We start from the raw sequence: 14,858 nt of genomic DNA on the forward strand, positions 1-14,858 counted from the left end.
GCTAATGCGATTTGCATCTCTAGCGAGTTTGTAATTCGCTAAGGAGGCGAGGCTTCGCAGGTTCATTCTTCGGCCGACGAGTTTAATCCTCGTGATTATAATGCTGACTCCTTCGCCGCTAATTATTCTGCGAGGTTCACAAGCACTAAAAGGTTCCAGGAATGGGGCATTGAGCTTGTCCACAAGACTACACTTTCTTTAAAGGTGGGTCTTCTCAAGATGGAGCAAGACGAAGATTGGGAGACTTTTCCCTTAGTGGAGGAGGGTCCCTTGATCTGGGGTGTCGACGACAATGGGATTCCTAGAAAGGGTCTTCTTCCTCAGCATCGTCATCTCTTAGGCTGTAACCCTTGGAAGATTCACTGGTCCGTGCCCGACGAGGTAACATTTCTTCTCTTTAAACCTCTTTCATGCTTCAGGATTCGTCGGCTCTTATATCCCTGTTTTTTCCTATTTAGTATGAACTGCCTGCTGTGGGTCTTCTCAAAGATCACAAGGAAGCGGGTATTACTATTTGGTCTCCTACTCCCAAACAGGTATCCGCTCCGCAGGATACCATTCCCCTTGTTAAGCAACCCGCTTCGGGGTCAACAAAGGGGCGAAAAAGGCGTAATCACCCTACTCCGCCTCCTTCTTCTTCTCAGGTATGTTATTTATTATTACCTCGCTCATTTCGGCTTTTAGATCCGTCCATACGGAACTAGTTATTTCGCAGATTGGTGTCCCTTCTTCTGGCGAACGTAAAAGTCAGCGGAAGGTTTTGGACCTAACTGGTCTGACTGCGGTTCCAAAATCTGCCATACTTACAAATATTTCCATTCCTCCAAAGCTCCAACCTCCTCAACCTCGCACGACTGCCTCTCCTAAAGTAGCTGATCCTCCTATTTATCCTAAGACTGAGCTCCCCAAGTGATCGAATTTTAGATAGTGGTATATAGGTTGTCGTTTACTCGGAATTGATGAGATTGATTTTAAGAATTAATAAACTAAAATGAAAGAAAAATATATACAAAATATTGTCACAGGATGAAGAGAGTTACTGGGACTAGGATTTCGTTGAATTCATAACATAGAGTTCAATTTATTTATTCTTAACAATTAAAGCTCAATAAATAAATTTAACATGGACTCTGATTTTTCCAAGATAGATTCTCAAAAGCTTAGTTGTAAATCCTAAGCATGATGTATCAAAACATTTAAGCTAAGCATACCTCATCAAATTAAATGACTACCTATTAATTCAAATCATATTTCAATTAAAATTAACGCAAAAGTCTTAAAAAGAATTAAATAATTTTACCCATGTATGAAATTCGTCTTCCTCTGTCATCCCAGTGCTGAGGTCTAGCTTTTCATGTTGTAGACACGCTCAAAATGGTTTTTCATTGCTCAAAATGTGTTTACAAAGAAGAAAATATAATAAGAAGAATAAAATAGTGATTCTGCTCTTCCAAAACTCCCCTCTCTCCCCTGTTTGGTCCTACTAGCACCCTATTTATACAAAACAACCCATTACTCAAACATATTTTCAAAGTCTTCTTCCATGACTCCACCGGATCTTCTCTTTAGTGAAAGATATCTCATGAATGATTTCTTTCTCCAATATCACAAATCTTCTATATTTGCTAGAATAAAATCCTAGGCATATTATCTTTTTTTTTTTTAAAATATAAAACCCCAGATTTTCTTTCTCCTTTTCAATAAAAACCAACTCATAAATATATTATCTCTTTTAACTTCAAGATATGGAAACTTCCTATATAATAGGCAAGAAGATATCTTTTCCTTAAATATTTAAAGTCTCCCATAAATTCCGTGAATATGTTTCAAAATGAAGAAGGAGAGGGTGCTCTATCCATTTGCTGGGTGCCTTTAACAAGAACGGTGCTCTTATCTGAATGAGGATGCCTTTAACACTTTTAAGCCAATTCTTCCAAAAATGTTTATTCCCCAAAAATACCTACAAACACAAAAACACTGTAAATAAATACGAAATCGAGTGCCAACAATATATAGTATTGAGATCAATTTAGACACAAAAATGTGTCTATCAAATGCCCCCAAACTTATTATTTGCCAGTATTCGAGCAAATTTATCTTAGAAAATAAAATCCTAACTCACTATCGCAGAAATCGCGATTGTACTTAGCATGTGCAATAAGCCTTTGAACCCCTAGGTGGCCCTAGTGGCCGAGTTATAGTCTCGGGAGGGTTTACAAGAGGTGTACCCACAAAAACTTTACTCCAGACCCTAGCTATCTACGCAGAACCTTGAAAGGCACTAAAGACTCTCCTTGGTTGGCATACAATCATTGACTATAGGAGGAAGTACCCTGATGCGAAATTCCAATTGTTGTACACGAGTTTGCAATCAAGCATACTAAAATTCATATGTAAGTGACATAGCTCTGCTTAGATAGTTTCTGTACATCATAACCGGAGTCAACCAATCACATGGAAAGATTAAGAAGATGGATGTAGAGAAAAATGTAGATGGTTTTGATGTTGACTAAGGTGAACCTATCATAATGAACTGAGATACCGGTCTGACTAATATCAACACAACTGGCATATACAAGGGGACCAGTGGTCGATAATCTTAACTCTAGGTCAGTACAACTGGCATATACAAGGGAACCAACAGTCGACTTTATTGAATTTATTCCGGTTGGTCTGATGGCCTGGTCTCAATTATATATATATATATATATCTCAATCACTCTATTTCACCCAATCACTTATAAGAAAAGAAAAATAAAAACATAAGGTGAAAAGGATTCAACGAGATATGGCGAAACAACATGTTTTTTTACCATGTTTTTTTCTAACACCTGAGCTCTGTGCTTTTATGAATAGACTCTATAGATGTTTCCATATAATCAGATTGGTTCCTCAACTCCTACAACCAAGATGTTCGCATCCACTTAGATTGGTTGGTGCTATCCTTAATAGGCATAAATTTCTAGGACCTGGAGTTTATTTGTCTATACTGCAACTAAAAAGTTTATCCCATACCCCCAAACTTAAATCTAACATTGTCCTCAATGTTCTAAAGATAAAATTAAACGCATGAACAAGGAGAAACTGTTACCACTTGAAGAAAAGAGTTAAGGAAAGATATTACCGTATTGCATGAGCATGGGTTACCTCCCAAGAAGTGCTAAGTTTAAAGTCTTCAACCAGACTAAGAAAGTATTAGTCACCTTATAGAATCATAAAGTAATAGCCGGAATAACTGCGGATCACCAAAACCAAATAGAGCTATCACAAGTAAAAGGAATCTGCAACATGCCAAGAAAGTTAACAAACAAAGCACACCTTTGTCTAGTTTCCTGTTTAAGACAACTACATCTAGCTGTGGTTCAGGTTCTGTAACTGGGTCTAGATAACATATTTCATGGGTTTCATTTCCTCAAAAGTTAGATCCAAATGTTCAGGTTCTAGAGTCTGGAAAAACTGAAATAAAAACTTAGAAGCACATAATAATAACCTAAATAATTACGGATCCTTAAAGTCAATCAAATTTGACTTACACAGTTGACCACAAAGAGAGTGGTGGTCTTCCTTAAACAAATACGTAGACCCTAATCTCCTAAAGTAATTAGGTTTAGTCTCGAAACTTCATATCTGACACATTTGAATTTCATAAGTTCCCACAATTGGAGAAAAAGTTTTTGGTGGGAAAACAAAGTCAATCGAGGAATCGTAGCCTGGTTAACCACATCAACCAGAGGATGGGTTTCTAACAACTGAACTTTCTCATGGGCACAACCAGGTTCAGGAAAAAATGTATGAAGATAATCTTGTAAAATGGTTGAGGCACATATATCAAGTCCCAAGTGAGGGGACATTATGGGAGCTAAAGATAATTAGGCACTAGGAAAGTGATAATCACCCCCAAACTTAGAGTTTTCTGTGTCTCTAGATAGACTAGTCACAATCTCCCTAATTTCTAGATCATCAGATTCCTGAAAATAGTCAATTAATTCTTCTAAGTTATTATCAGGTAATGCATCCTTACTCATCTCTACGAGTTTATCGTCTTCTAAGACTAGTGTTTCTAAATCGCTAGACTCTAAAATATTATTCTCAAAAAAACATGTTCTTTATTGTCTTTGTAATCAAAAAGAAATACTATATCGTCTAAAACGGTGATATCCCTAGTCAAATCCTCGTCCTTTTCAATAGGTGAAGAATCATTCAAATTATCGAGATTTGAACAAGAAATAGTACTATCATTATGAAGCTCAAGTGGAGTAACAATTTCCTGATCACTATGCCTAGATATGCATGATTCCTCATCAACACTATCATCATCATCATAGTAATATGAAGATTGTCGAACCTTATCTAAAGACCTCGTCATCATGATTATGTTAATAAATATTTTCATCATTTTCAAGGGTGATTTTTGAAGCAATGTATTGGAAATTCAAAGTGATTCGAGCAATTCTTTCTTCCGTCTCTAACTCAAACCTACGTGTTGACTTAGTTAACTTACATGTTGACTCAGCTAACTTCTTGAGGTTATATTCGAAAGAATTTTCACTCACCGTTACAGTTCTTTCGTCATAACTAAGTCATCTGCGTCCGCTAACTTATGTGCCGACTCAAGTAACTTAAGTATTGACTCAAGTATCTTACGTGCCTTATCTAGAGAAGAGGAATTGTAGGAATTTTGCTCGTATGACCGGTGGGCATGTGAATAGTAATTGGGCTCACCATGGTATGAGCCATAACCTTCAAAATATTGGCGTTTCCAACCACTATTCACACCATGGTCAAAGTAATGTTCATTTTGAAAATCAGTCGTATATTTGTTGTATTGGTTTACCAGTTTGACATTCTCAACACAAAATAAACCCACTAACAGGGGATTCGTGGGTGTTCAGAAAAACTTACCTCTCGTTCCAGACGGGGGATGAACCGTTGAACTCGACTCGGGCCACGACTCATATGTCGTGTACGAACCCGAGGGTCCGAAACAGTATCGTGACTATCGTCCTTCCCTGCAACATTTTTATTTAAATTAACCCTTCCTTAGGGTTTTAAAAATAATAATGTCTAAAGTCCCAAAAATAAAAGATTACAAAAATATAACCCTAATCACAGTTTCTAAAAAAAAATAATACAAATAAATTAACTATATACAAAAATCTTCTTCTTTACTCTTTTGGATTTCTCTTTTCTTTCCTTCTTTGGCTTCGCTTTACTTTTCAACAATTTCTCTTTTTCATAAGCTCCGCACCAAATATGAAAGCAAACAGAAAATACCAAAACCCGTAAAAAGGAACAAAAATAATAAAAATAAAACCTAAAAACAAATCTATATATAAGTCCGCGTCGGCGGCGCCAAAAATTGATCGAATTTTAGATAGTGGTAAATAGGTTGCCGTTCACTCGAACTTGATGAGATTGATTTTAAGAATTAATAAACTAAAATGAACGAAAAATATATAAAAAATATTGTCACAGGATGAAGAGAGTTACTGGGACTAGGATTTCGTCGAATTCATAACATAGAGTTCAATTTATTTATTCTCAACAATTAAAGCTCAATAAATAAATTTAACATGGACTCTGATTTTGCCAAGGTAGATTCTCAAAAGCTTAGTTGTAAATCCTAAGCATGATGTATCAAAACATTTAAGCTAAGCATACCTCATCAAATTAAATGACAACCAATTAATTCAAATCATATTTCAATTAAAATTAACGCAAAAGTCTTAAAAAGAATTAAATAATTTTACCCATGTATGAAATTCGTCTTCTTCCGTCATCCCAGTGCTGGGGTCTAGCTTTTCATGTTGTAGACACGCTCAAAATGGTTTTTCATTGCTCAAAATGTGTTTACAAAGAAGGAAATATAATAAGAAGAATAAAACAATGATTTTGCTCTCCCAAAACTCCCCTTTCTCCCCTGTTTGGTCCTACTAGCACCCTATTTATACACGACAACCCATTACTCAAACATCTTTTCAAAATCTTCTTCCATAACTCCATCGGATCTTCTCTTTAGTGAAAGATATCTCATTAATAATTTATTTCTCCATTATCACAAATCTTCTTTATTTGCTAGAATAAATTCCTAGGGATATTATCTTTTTTTTTTTTTTTAAATAAAACCCCATATTTTCTTTCTCCTTTTGAATAAAAACCAACTCATAAATATATTATCCCATTTAACTTCAAGATATGGAAACTTCCTGTATAATAGGCAAGAAGATATCTTTGCCTTAAATCTTTAAAGTCTCCCATAAATTTCGTGAATCTGTTTCAAAATGAAGAAGGAGAGGGTGCCTCTATCCATTTGTTGGGTGCCTTTAACAAGATCGGTGCTCTTATCTGAAAGGGAATATTGATAAACTGCCCCACTCTCAATTTCGGTTTAATAAATTTCCCCCGTTTTTTTCAACTTTTCAAAACTGCCCCCACTGTTAACTTTTCCATCTAATTTAGTTTTCCATCCAATTTTTTACTTATTTACCCTTTACTTGTCACGTTTATCTTCTACTTCATTTTTTCAGGTTCCTCGAGCTCGGTTCATGGATTTAGGGTTCAAGGTTCAGGGTTAGGGGTTTAAGGTTCAGGGTTCAAAGTTCATGGTTCAGGGTATATGGTTCACGATATAGTTCAGGGTTCAGGGTTAGGGGTTTAGGGTTCATAGTTCAGGCATCATTGTTCATGGTTCATGGTTCATTGTTCACGATATAGTTCAGGGTTATGGGTTTAAGGTTCATGGTTCAGGGTTACGGTTCATGGTTAGGTTCATAGTTCACGACATAGTTCAGGGGTAAATATGACTTTTTAACAGGTGGGATAACTGCCACCTTGAATTTAACGGGATGGAAAGCGTTATTTGAAAAAAAAAACGGGGCAGTTTAGAAAAATGCAAAAAAGCGGGGGCACTTTATTTACCCTAATTCAAAATTGGGTCACTTTATCAAAATTCCCTATCTGAAATGAGGATGCCTTTAACACTTTTAAGCCAATTCTTCCAAAAATGTTTATTCCCCAAAATACCTACAAACACAAAAACACTATAAATAAATACGAAATCGAGTGCCAACAATATATAGTATTGAGATCAATTTAGACACAAAAATGTGTCTATCACCAAGAAACTCACAGAGGCTCCTTTTGCTAGCGAGAATGAGAAACAGTCAGCTCTGTCAGTTCTATCCAACCCTCTTTATGATCCGGATATGAAGTTTCTTCAAGAGGTCTACGAAAAAGCTCACGAAGACCCAGCCATGAGGTCCCGTGCCTTGAATCTCTGGTGACATTTAGCTCTGATGATTTCCTTTCTCGAGAACCATGTGTACTGCTGAATGCCTCCATGAACTTGTCTCTTCAACAACATGCGGCTTTGATGAACCAGGTTATCCTTTATGATTTTTCTGTCTCCTTCCTGTTCTGAGACTTATTTTCTGAGCTTTTATCCTTTATTTCGCAGGAAGTCAACATCACATGGCCATCCTTGTGGAAATCAGGCTTGGTCGCGAGAAAACATGGAAGGGCGAGGATCAAATCAAATCTCTGACAGAGGAGCTTAAAAAGGAGAAGGAGCACTCTGTCAAGCAGGGTCAGAAGATTGAGAAACTTCTAAGTAAGTTTTCTCTCCTCATTATTTCTTATTCTTTGCCTTTGCTTTTACTTCTGTTATTTTATTATTTCGTATTTCGTCAAGCTCGCTGCATGCAACGTCAAATGAGTGCCTCCGAAGCATCCACCTCGTTAGAAGATCTTCGTGCCGAGAACATGAAACTCGTGACTCTAAATGACTGTTATGTGTCTGAAAACACAATTTTAAATGAGAAGGTTGAAACTCTTTTTTCGCAAGTGGATCGTATGACCGTTGACTGTTCTCGTAACGAGGAGTTGAATCACCATATTCATGATGATAACGAGCGTCTCAAGATGGAGTTTCAACGAGTCAACAATTCTATCCTTACTTCAAGAAATATCCATCTCTCGTCGATGAATAACTACAAGAGACTGGAGGAAGATTACGAGCGCGTGATCAACAGTAAAAGTAAGGTTGTGGATGATCTCCGCAAATCTCGTAATTAAGTAACCGGTTTGAGCGAGGAGGTTGACTGTTTGAAGAAGAAAGTGGAACTCCTTCAGGCTCAGCTGGACAACTCCTCTCACCCGGAGTCCGTCAAACCTTCCTCTCAAGTTGCGCCCACAAGTTATCGCAGAAACAAGGGTGCTCTTTCGTCCAGTCTGATAAAGATACTTCGAAGTATGGCCATGGTAAAGGCTGGGACAATCTGTATCATGAGTTGTGTGTCTAACTGCAAGAGTCGTATTTAGCGATTTCCAAGATGGATCATTTGTATACTGACGTCCAAGAAACCTTGAATACCACTATTTTGCAGACAGAAGGTAGCCTTAGGTGCAGTGAAAAATGCTATTAACTATATCAAACTTCTAGTTTCTGACGAATCTTATTTTGTCTTTTGCAGAGTCCGAAGAACGTCACAAGAACCAAGTCCTTCGTCTCTCCCAGGATAGAAATGAATCTCGCATGGAGGTTACTCACCTTCAAAATGAAGTCACTGGTCTGAACGAAGATATGGACGAAATGATTAAGACTTCTGCTAAGGTGGCAAAGTTAGCTCGCAAGAACACCCAGGACTATCTGGTCTCTCTTTTCGGAAACTTTTGCGACGAGCAAGGCCTTCCTCATCCTTCTATGATCCTTTGGAGGTTTTTCTGATGATGAGCAGCCACAGGATGATAAAGTCGTCTCTGATGACGAAGACAGATTCTCTAAGGATGGTGAGGCACCGAAGGTTGGTGACACGAAGGTCACGGAAGAAGAGTCCAATGGATCCTCTGCTAGTACTGACGCTGGTCTTGATGGAGTGCGTGATGAGATTCCTGAGGCAACCATTACTGATGACACCCTCCATCAACAATAGTCTTTTAATTGGTTGTCTACTTCTGATTTTAAGCTTAACCACTTTAGGAACAATTTATCTATCTGGGCGCTCCCAAGGTTGGGGGGCAAACACTTTAACTTCTTTGGATATTATTTTGGTTAACTTTTATCATAGATTTCCATTTTTCTCGAGTACATATTTATTTTATATTATGACTTTCTAGTTTTCCAAGTATATACTTACCGAGGAAATGCTCAAAAGTATAATAAAATTTAAAGTATATACTTTCCTCTTATTCTTTTGTGCGTTTTCGAGGCAAAGTTAATTTGATACCTTACCAGCTTTGTCTTAACCTTGCTACATCCTTCCCTTCCCTTTGGTTCACGAATTACCTCGCCGTATCTTATTTTGTATCTTGTTTGTATCTCTCACATTTCCTTCATCTTCTGCTTTCATATTTCGTTTGCTCTTGCCTTTTCCTTTGATCTTTGCCTTTCGCATCTTTCCTTTGCCTTTCTCGTCGAGGATAATTCTAAAGAATAATATTTTCCTCGGACACTTTACCTTTGTTACCTTTTTGCCTTTATCTTCTTTCCTCATGAAATCCAAGAATTTTCTTATTTAGTTCTTATTCACTCTCAGATTGTTATGTGTTATTTTATACAAGGTCTTAATGTGCCTCCTAACTAAGGTATAATTGTGCCTCATCCTTTTTGAAGGATATTTATTCGAAGAAGTCTCATGCGCTTATTATTCTTTCAAATAATAATCCATCAACCTTTCCTTAATATTTGCCTCTTTCCCCATCTCGCGACAATGCGATAGGTCTATCCATTCCCATGAATGTTAGTCCCATGAAATTTCCGTCTTTTTTGGTCACATAGCTCCCTAATCTGGAGGGTGCCATCCCTTTATATTTCCCCTGATTTCCCCTTCGAGGAGGTTAACCCTAACATCCATGTTGGTCTCCTCCCATCCAGTTATTACGACATTCAGTTGTTTTCGTGACTTCTTATAACCTTCGACGATATGGCTTGGGGTTACGAAGTGACACCCTAAGTGAGGTTTCTTTGGGATCGAGTGCATCGTAGCCAAGAATTTCCATACAGACATGGCCGGTAACGCTCCATACATCACAGGCACCCGCAGCTCAACTGAATACGTCGGCGCCTTGGTTATATTTCTGCACTCCTTACCGAAGGCCATCATAAAAGGGACCCTCGGCGGATAGGTCTTATCATTGCCCCTAGCTTTCTGTCTGATAGTTCTTCACGGCATGCGTTAGGTCTTGCCTCTTGCACTTTCATGCGAACTAGGGTGCAAGTCGTGGATTCCCAACCTTCCCAGGCGAAGGTTTTAAGTTTCCATAGAAACTGCTTATTTCATGAATCTTATTCGCCTCCTAATGTGAGGTCTTATTTTCTTTTGGTTATTGTGTAGGTTTGAAATATTCATATTCATAATACGATTCAACAAAATTCATCAAAATTTCATTGTTATCTTTTTGAAAATTTGATACATTATTAATTGATATTAAAATAAGTATATCCATCTAGCTTCCAAGACCCTTCTCCGGTTATCAGTGTTCCTCTTCCATGTGAATGTTCTCAAATTGATATATTTTTAGCTCTTCCATCTTCACTTCGTTCCTGATTTTGAACATTGTTGAGAATAACGGTTGTTGAGTTGACAGTGCGTAGATGAATGAGCGAACCAGATCTTCCTCGGAAATCCTTCCTTTTAGTTCTCTATAAATTGCATCCCATCTCGCTACTAGACCTCGCAAACTTTCATTTTCCCTTTGTTTTAACGATAACACTGCCGCTATCTCGGGCATGCATGGTTCACCTTTTGCACATTTGTTTATCACCTTTGGATGCGACCCGATTTCCCCTTTTGCCACTGGAATACTGCTCCTTTTCCTTCCGATCATCACGACTGTTGCATTAGATACTCCCTTTCTCTGGATTCTTTCCGGCTTTTCTCTATGGCTTTCTTGAGGTCTTCTCGTTCAGTTTGCTCTCCTCGCCCCTTGACTCCTCGTTGGTGTTCGCGATGTTTCTCGGCTATTATTTATTTTTCAGGAGCATACTTTCCTCTTCGATTATTATCCTCCGTTTGTTTTCTTTTTAATTGGTTATTTTTAATTACAAGCTTCTCGTTTTGGCTTTCCAACCTTATGCGTTCCCTCACCAAGTCTTTTTTCTTTCGGCTCTCTTGATAGAGTTCCTTCTTCAATTGTTCCATCTCTTCTTCTTCGCAAGCCTTTTTTCCTTTGCCTAGTGAATCATGCGGTTCAATGCTCTCATCTGAATCTTGTATCACTACCTCTTTGCGCTTAGAGGTATTGGTCTTTACTCCTCCTCGCGGGGTTCATTTTTCTTTGATGGCCGGGATTTCTCTTTCACTCATAATCATCTCGCTTCCTTCAGCCGTTTTTCCCTTCATCGCCTTTCCACTTTGCTTTATTTCTTCCCTTTTCTGGAGTCATTTCGCGTTCTTTTTCACCATCAATCACTGTTTTTTCCGCCTCTTCTACGTCTTTCTGCGTTGCCACCAGCTCTTCGCCCATCCCAATTGTGAATACCATCAGCTGCTCTTCTCTTATTTCTTCGCATGCCTTCTTCTTTTGCTCAATTTTATTTTTCAACTTTTCCTCATAGTTATGGACATCTTTTTGATACAATCTTGAGCATCCTTTATATCTCCCCTTATCTCTCCAATTGCACTTGGCATAGGAAACCGTATGTAATGATGGTATGTGGATGCAATCCCTTTTATGCCTTGTATCCATGGTCTTCCTATTAGAGCATTATAAGGTGAGTCTATATCTATCACACAGACTGTGACTTTGGTTTCTAACTCACCAGTGAAAATTTTCACAACGAGTTCTCCTTTTGGCTTTGATGCAACACCGTTAAACCCATATATGTTGTATGTTGACGGCACGAGGTCCGAATATTAGTATCCCATGTTTCTAAATGTTGGGTAAAAAAGTATGTCAACTGAGCTCCCCGTATCCACTAAGATTCTGTCAATTGCCCAGATATTCCTCCTTTCATACTGATCTTATTCCCACTTTGAATATTTTCAAAACTTTAGGGTTACAACCAAAGAATTTGTATGTGAACTTCCTCCTTCAGGTGCATCCTTCGCTGAGAACGTTATTTCTCTCTTTTGCCATTCCTCTAATGGTTCCTTCGTCGTGACGCTGAATATTTCATTTCCCTCAAAGTCTCTTTTATGTACTCTCTTGAGTACATTATCATGGAAATTTTGGATGTTCTTCGCTGCATGTATGCTCGTATTGCAATTTGGCCTTTGTGCACCCCGATCTATTTCAATTCGATATACTGAATGATTGTCATGTGGTGGTGGTGGTACATAATTCTCTAGGAAATGTGCGAGTTTTCCCTGCTCTATTAGATGAAGTATGATTCGTCGAATATTCCGACAATCACTTGTGTGGTGCCCATGAAAACGATGATATTTGCAGAACTTGTGACTCATAGTTCCCGGAGGTGGTTCCCTTCCCAAATTGGGTGGTGGCGGAATCTCCTCTGTTAATACTATTGCCACCCATACCTTCTCCACAGTTGTGTTAAGTCTAGGGAGTTTTACGTCTTCAAAAGGTTGTGCACCCGGCCTCCGCTCTCCAAAGCTAGGACCTTGATTGTTTGTTTATTGATATCCCGGGTTGTAACTTCGTGGCTCATAATTCCTTCGTCTTGATTGTTCATACCTTTGTTGATTGATCCATTCTTGATCTCCACTTGAAACGGCCACAAGTTTTGCCGGCAGGCTCTCCCTTTTCATTTTTAGGTTCATTCACAACGACGTGTACTGCCCTTGGTAATAGTCTCAAATTTCCTTCCTTTGCTGGAATCGGCGTTACTTTGCTGCCTTGCCTCTGCTTTTCTTCCAACGCCATGTATTCCTCTTGGTATTCTCTCAATTCATTCATCGTCAAAGAGTTTCAGATGATAAATATTTGAGTGTACAACAGGTCAGTTGGGATCAACGCGTTTACTAAAGCTAAGATGAAATTATTCTGTTCGACTCTCCCTGAAAGCTCGCTGCATACCGTTCTCCACCTCGTTACCAATCCTCGCAGGCTTTCCGAAGGTTTCTTTCGCAAGTTAAATAGAGTATCAATACCCGACCTTAGCATGTTGTTAGTTATGAAAGTGGTCAGGAATATTCTCTGCAAGTCTTTAAACGATGAAATCGACCTTTCCGGCAGCCCGTCAAACCAAGCTAGTGCTTCCCCGGCCAAGCTCGCGGGGAACTATCGACAAAGCACCGCATCGTTTCGTCCCCATTGCATCAATGAAAGAGTGTATTGTTTCAAGTGATGAAAAACGATTTCAGATCCTCTAAATATGCTCGGGACTGTCAGTAGCACACATTTCTCTCGGATGTCCGCATACATTATCTCATAAGTAAATGGAGAGTTATCGGCCTCTTCTATTTCCTCCGACAGCTGCACTCTACCGCCTCTTTGCGAATTTTTTATCAACATCCTCATATCTCGCAGATCATCCAAAACTTCGTGGTTCAGATTCCCTTCGTTTTCTTCTCTATGGACTCCTCTCATTACATTAATCCTTCCTTCTCCATATCTCCTTTCTTCCTCATTCCTCCGGTTGAATTCGCGCCGTCTTTCATCCTCTTGTCTCCTTTCATTTTCCTCAAGCCTTCATTCTTCTTCGTATCTCCGCCTTTGATCTTCCAGGTTGATATCTCCAAGGCTCTTCTCAGTTCTCTTTCTTCACTGCTTTCTCTTCGTCGCCCCCTTCTTTGCTCTCCACCGTCATCCTAGCGGGCGTATCTTCCTCGTGGTAACTCTTCTTCTCCCGATGACATCGTGTTTACCTCTGAATCCGTGGCTTCAGCCGCCGCTTCCTCGTTCAATTGGCGTTTCTGCAACGCCAACCTAGCGTTTTGCCTCGTCAACCGGGCATGCTTCTCCACTAAATCCATGTCTTTGATAGGTGCCAAATATTGCATTATTTATCATCATTTTATTGGCACTTATCCCTTTTTGCATACCATAATTTCCCCTTTTGTAATGAATTCTGTATTTTACTCTCCTCAAGGATAAATATTTTATTTTACTTAATTTTGCATTTTTAGGTACCAAATAAAGTCTAGATGAGTTGCGGAGGGAAAAGAGCAAAAACACGGGAAAAAGTCGAAGGAAACTCTAGCGGAAAAGAAGTGAAGAATGTGGTATGGAAGACTAAAGGATGAAAATGGGATTAACAAGGAAAAATTTGATCTTAAATAAGAAGTGGGCTCAGAATGGTCCAAGCCCAAACCCATTTCCCAAACTCAAACCCATTTCCATATCCTAAAATCCAAGCCAAAACCCGCTTCTCTCTTTAGCCGTCAGATTGGATCCATTCCATCATCCAACGGTCGCTTCATCAGAGCACATCGAACTCTGAAGTCCCTGTCTAACATCATAGCACCTAACCCCGATCTTCGCCGTCAATTTTGATGTATCTCATCATCCAACGGTCGCTCCACATCCATTCAATCGCGCCGTTGGATCACTCCATCACCTTTTCATCCTACGCTTTTCATCACCGATCATCAAATTTTAATACACCCGCTCAACACCCTAGCACCAAATATCTTCTCCCAAAACCATCGACTTCTCCTCTTCTTCCCAAATTTCTCCTTCTTCCCCGACCAACAGAACTGCAACGCTATTCTTCCCCTTCTTATCGAGCTTCACCATCACTACCTTCACCCGACACCACATCAGACTAACCCTAAACCCTAGACTCTCTCTAGCTTAGTTTTAGCTTCTCGCAAAGACGCTACAACCAAGAAAGAGAGAACTAGGGTTTGTAGCAGAGGCGATGTAAGAGACAATTGGAGCAGGAGGAGTAGCAGAGAAGGAAGACAAGACATAGGTCGAGGGGGAGACAACAAAAGCAGAGACGGGTGAGCTTTAAT

Source organism: Papaver somniferum, chromosome 5 (assembly GCF_003573695.1).
Source record: "Papaver somniferum cultivar HN1 chromosome 5, ASM357369v1, whole genome shotgun sequence".
Taxonomy (NCBI): domain Eukaryota; kingdom Viridiplantae; phylum Streptophyta; class Magnoliopsida; order Ranunculales; family Papaveraceae; genus Papaver; species Papaver somniferum.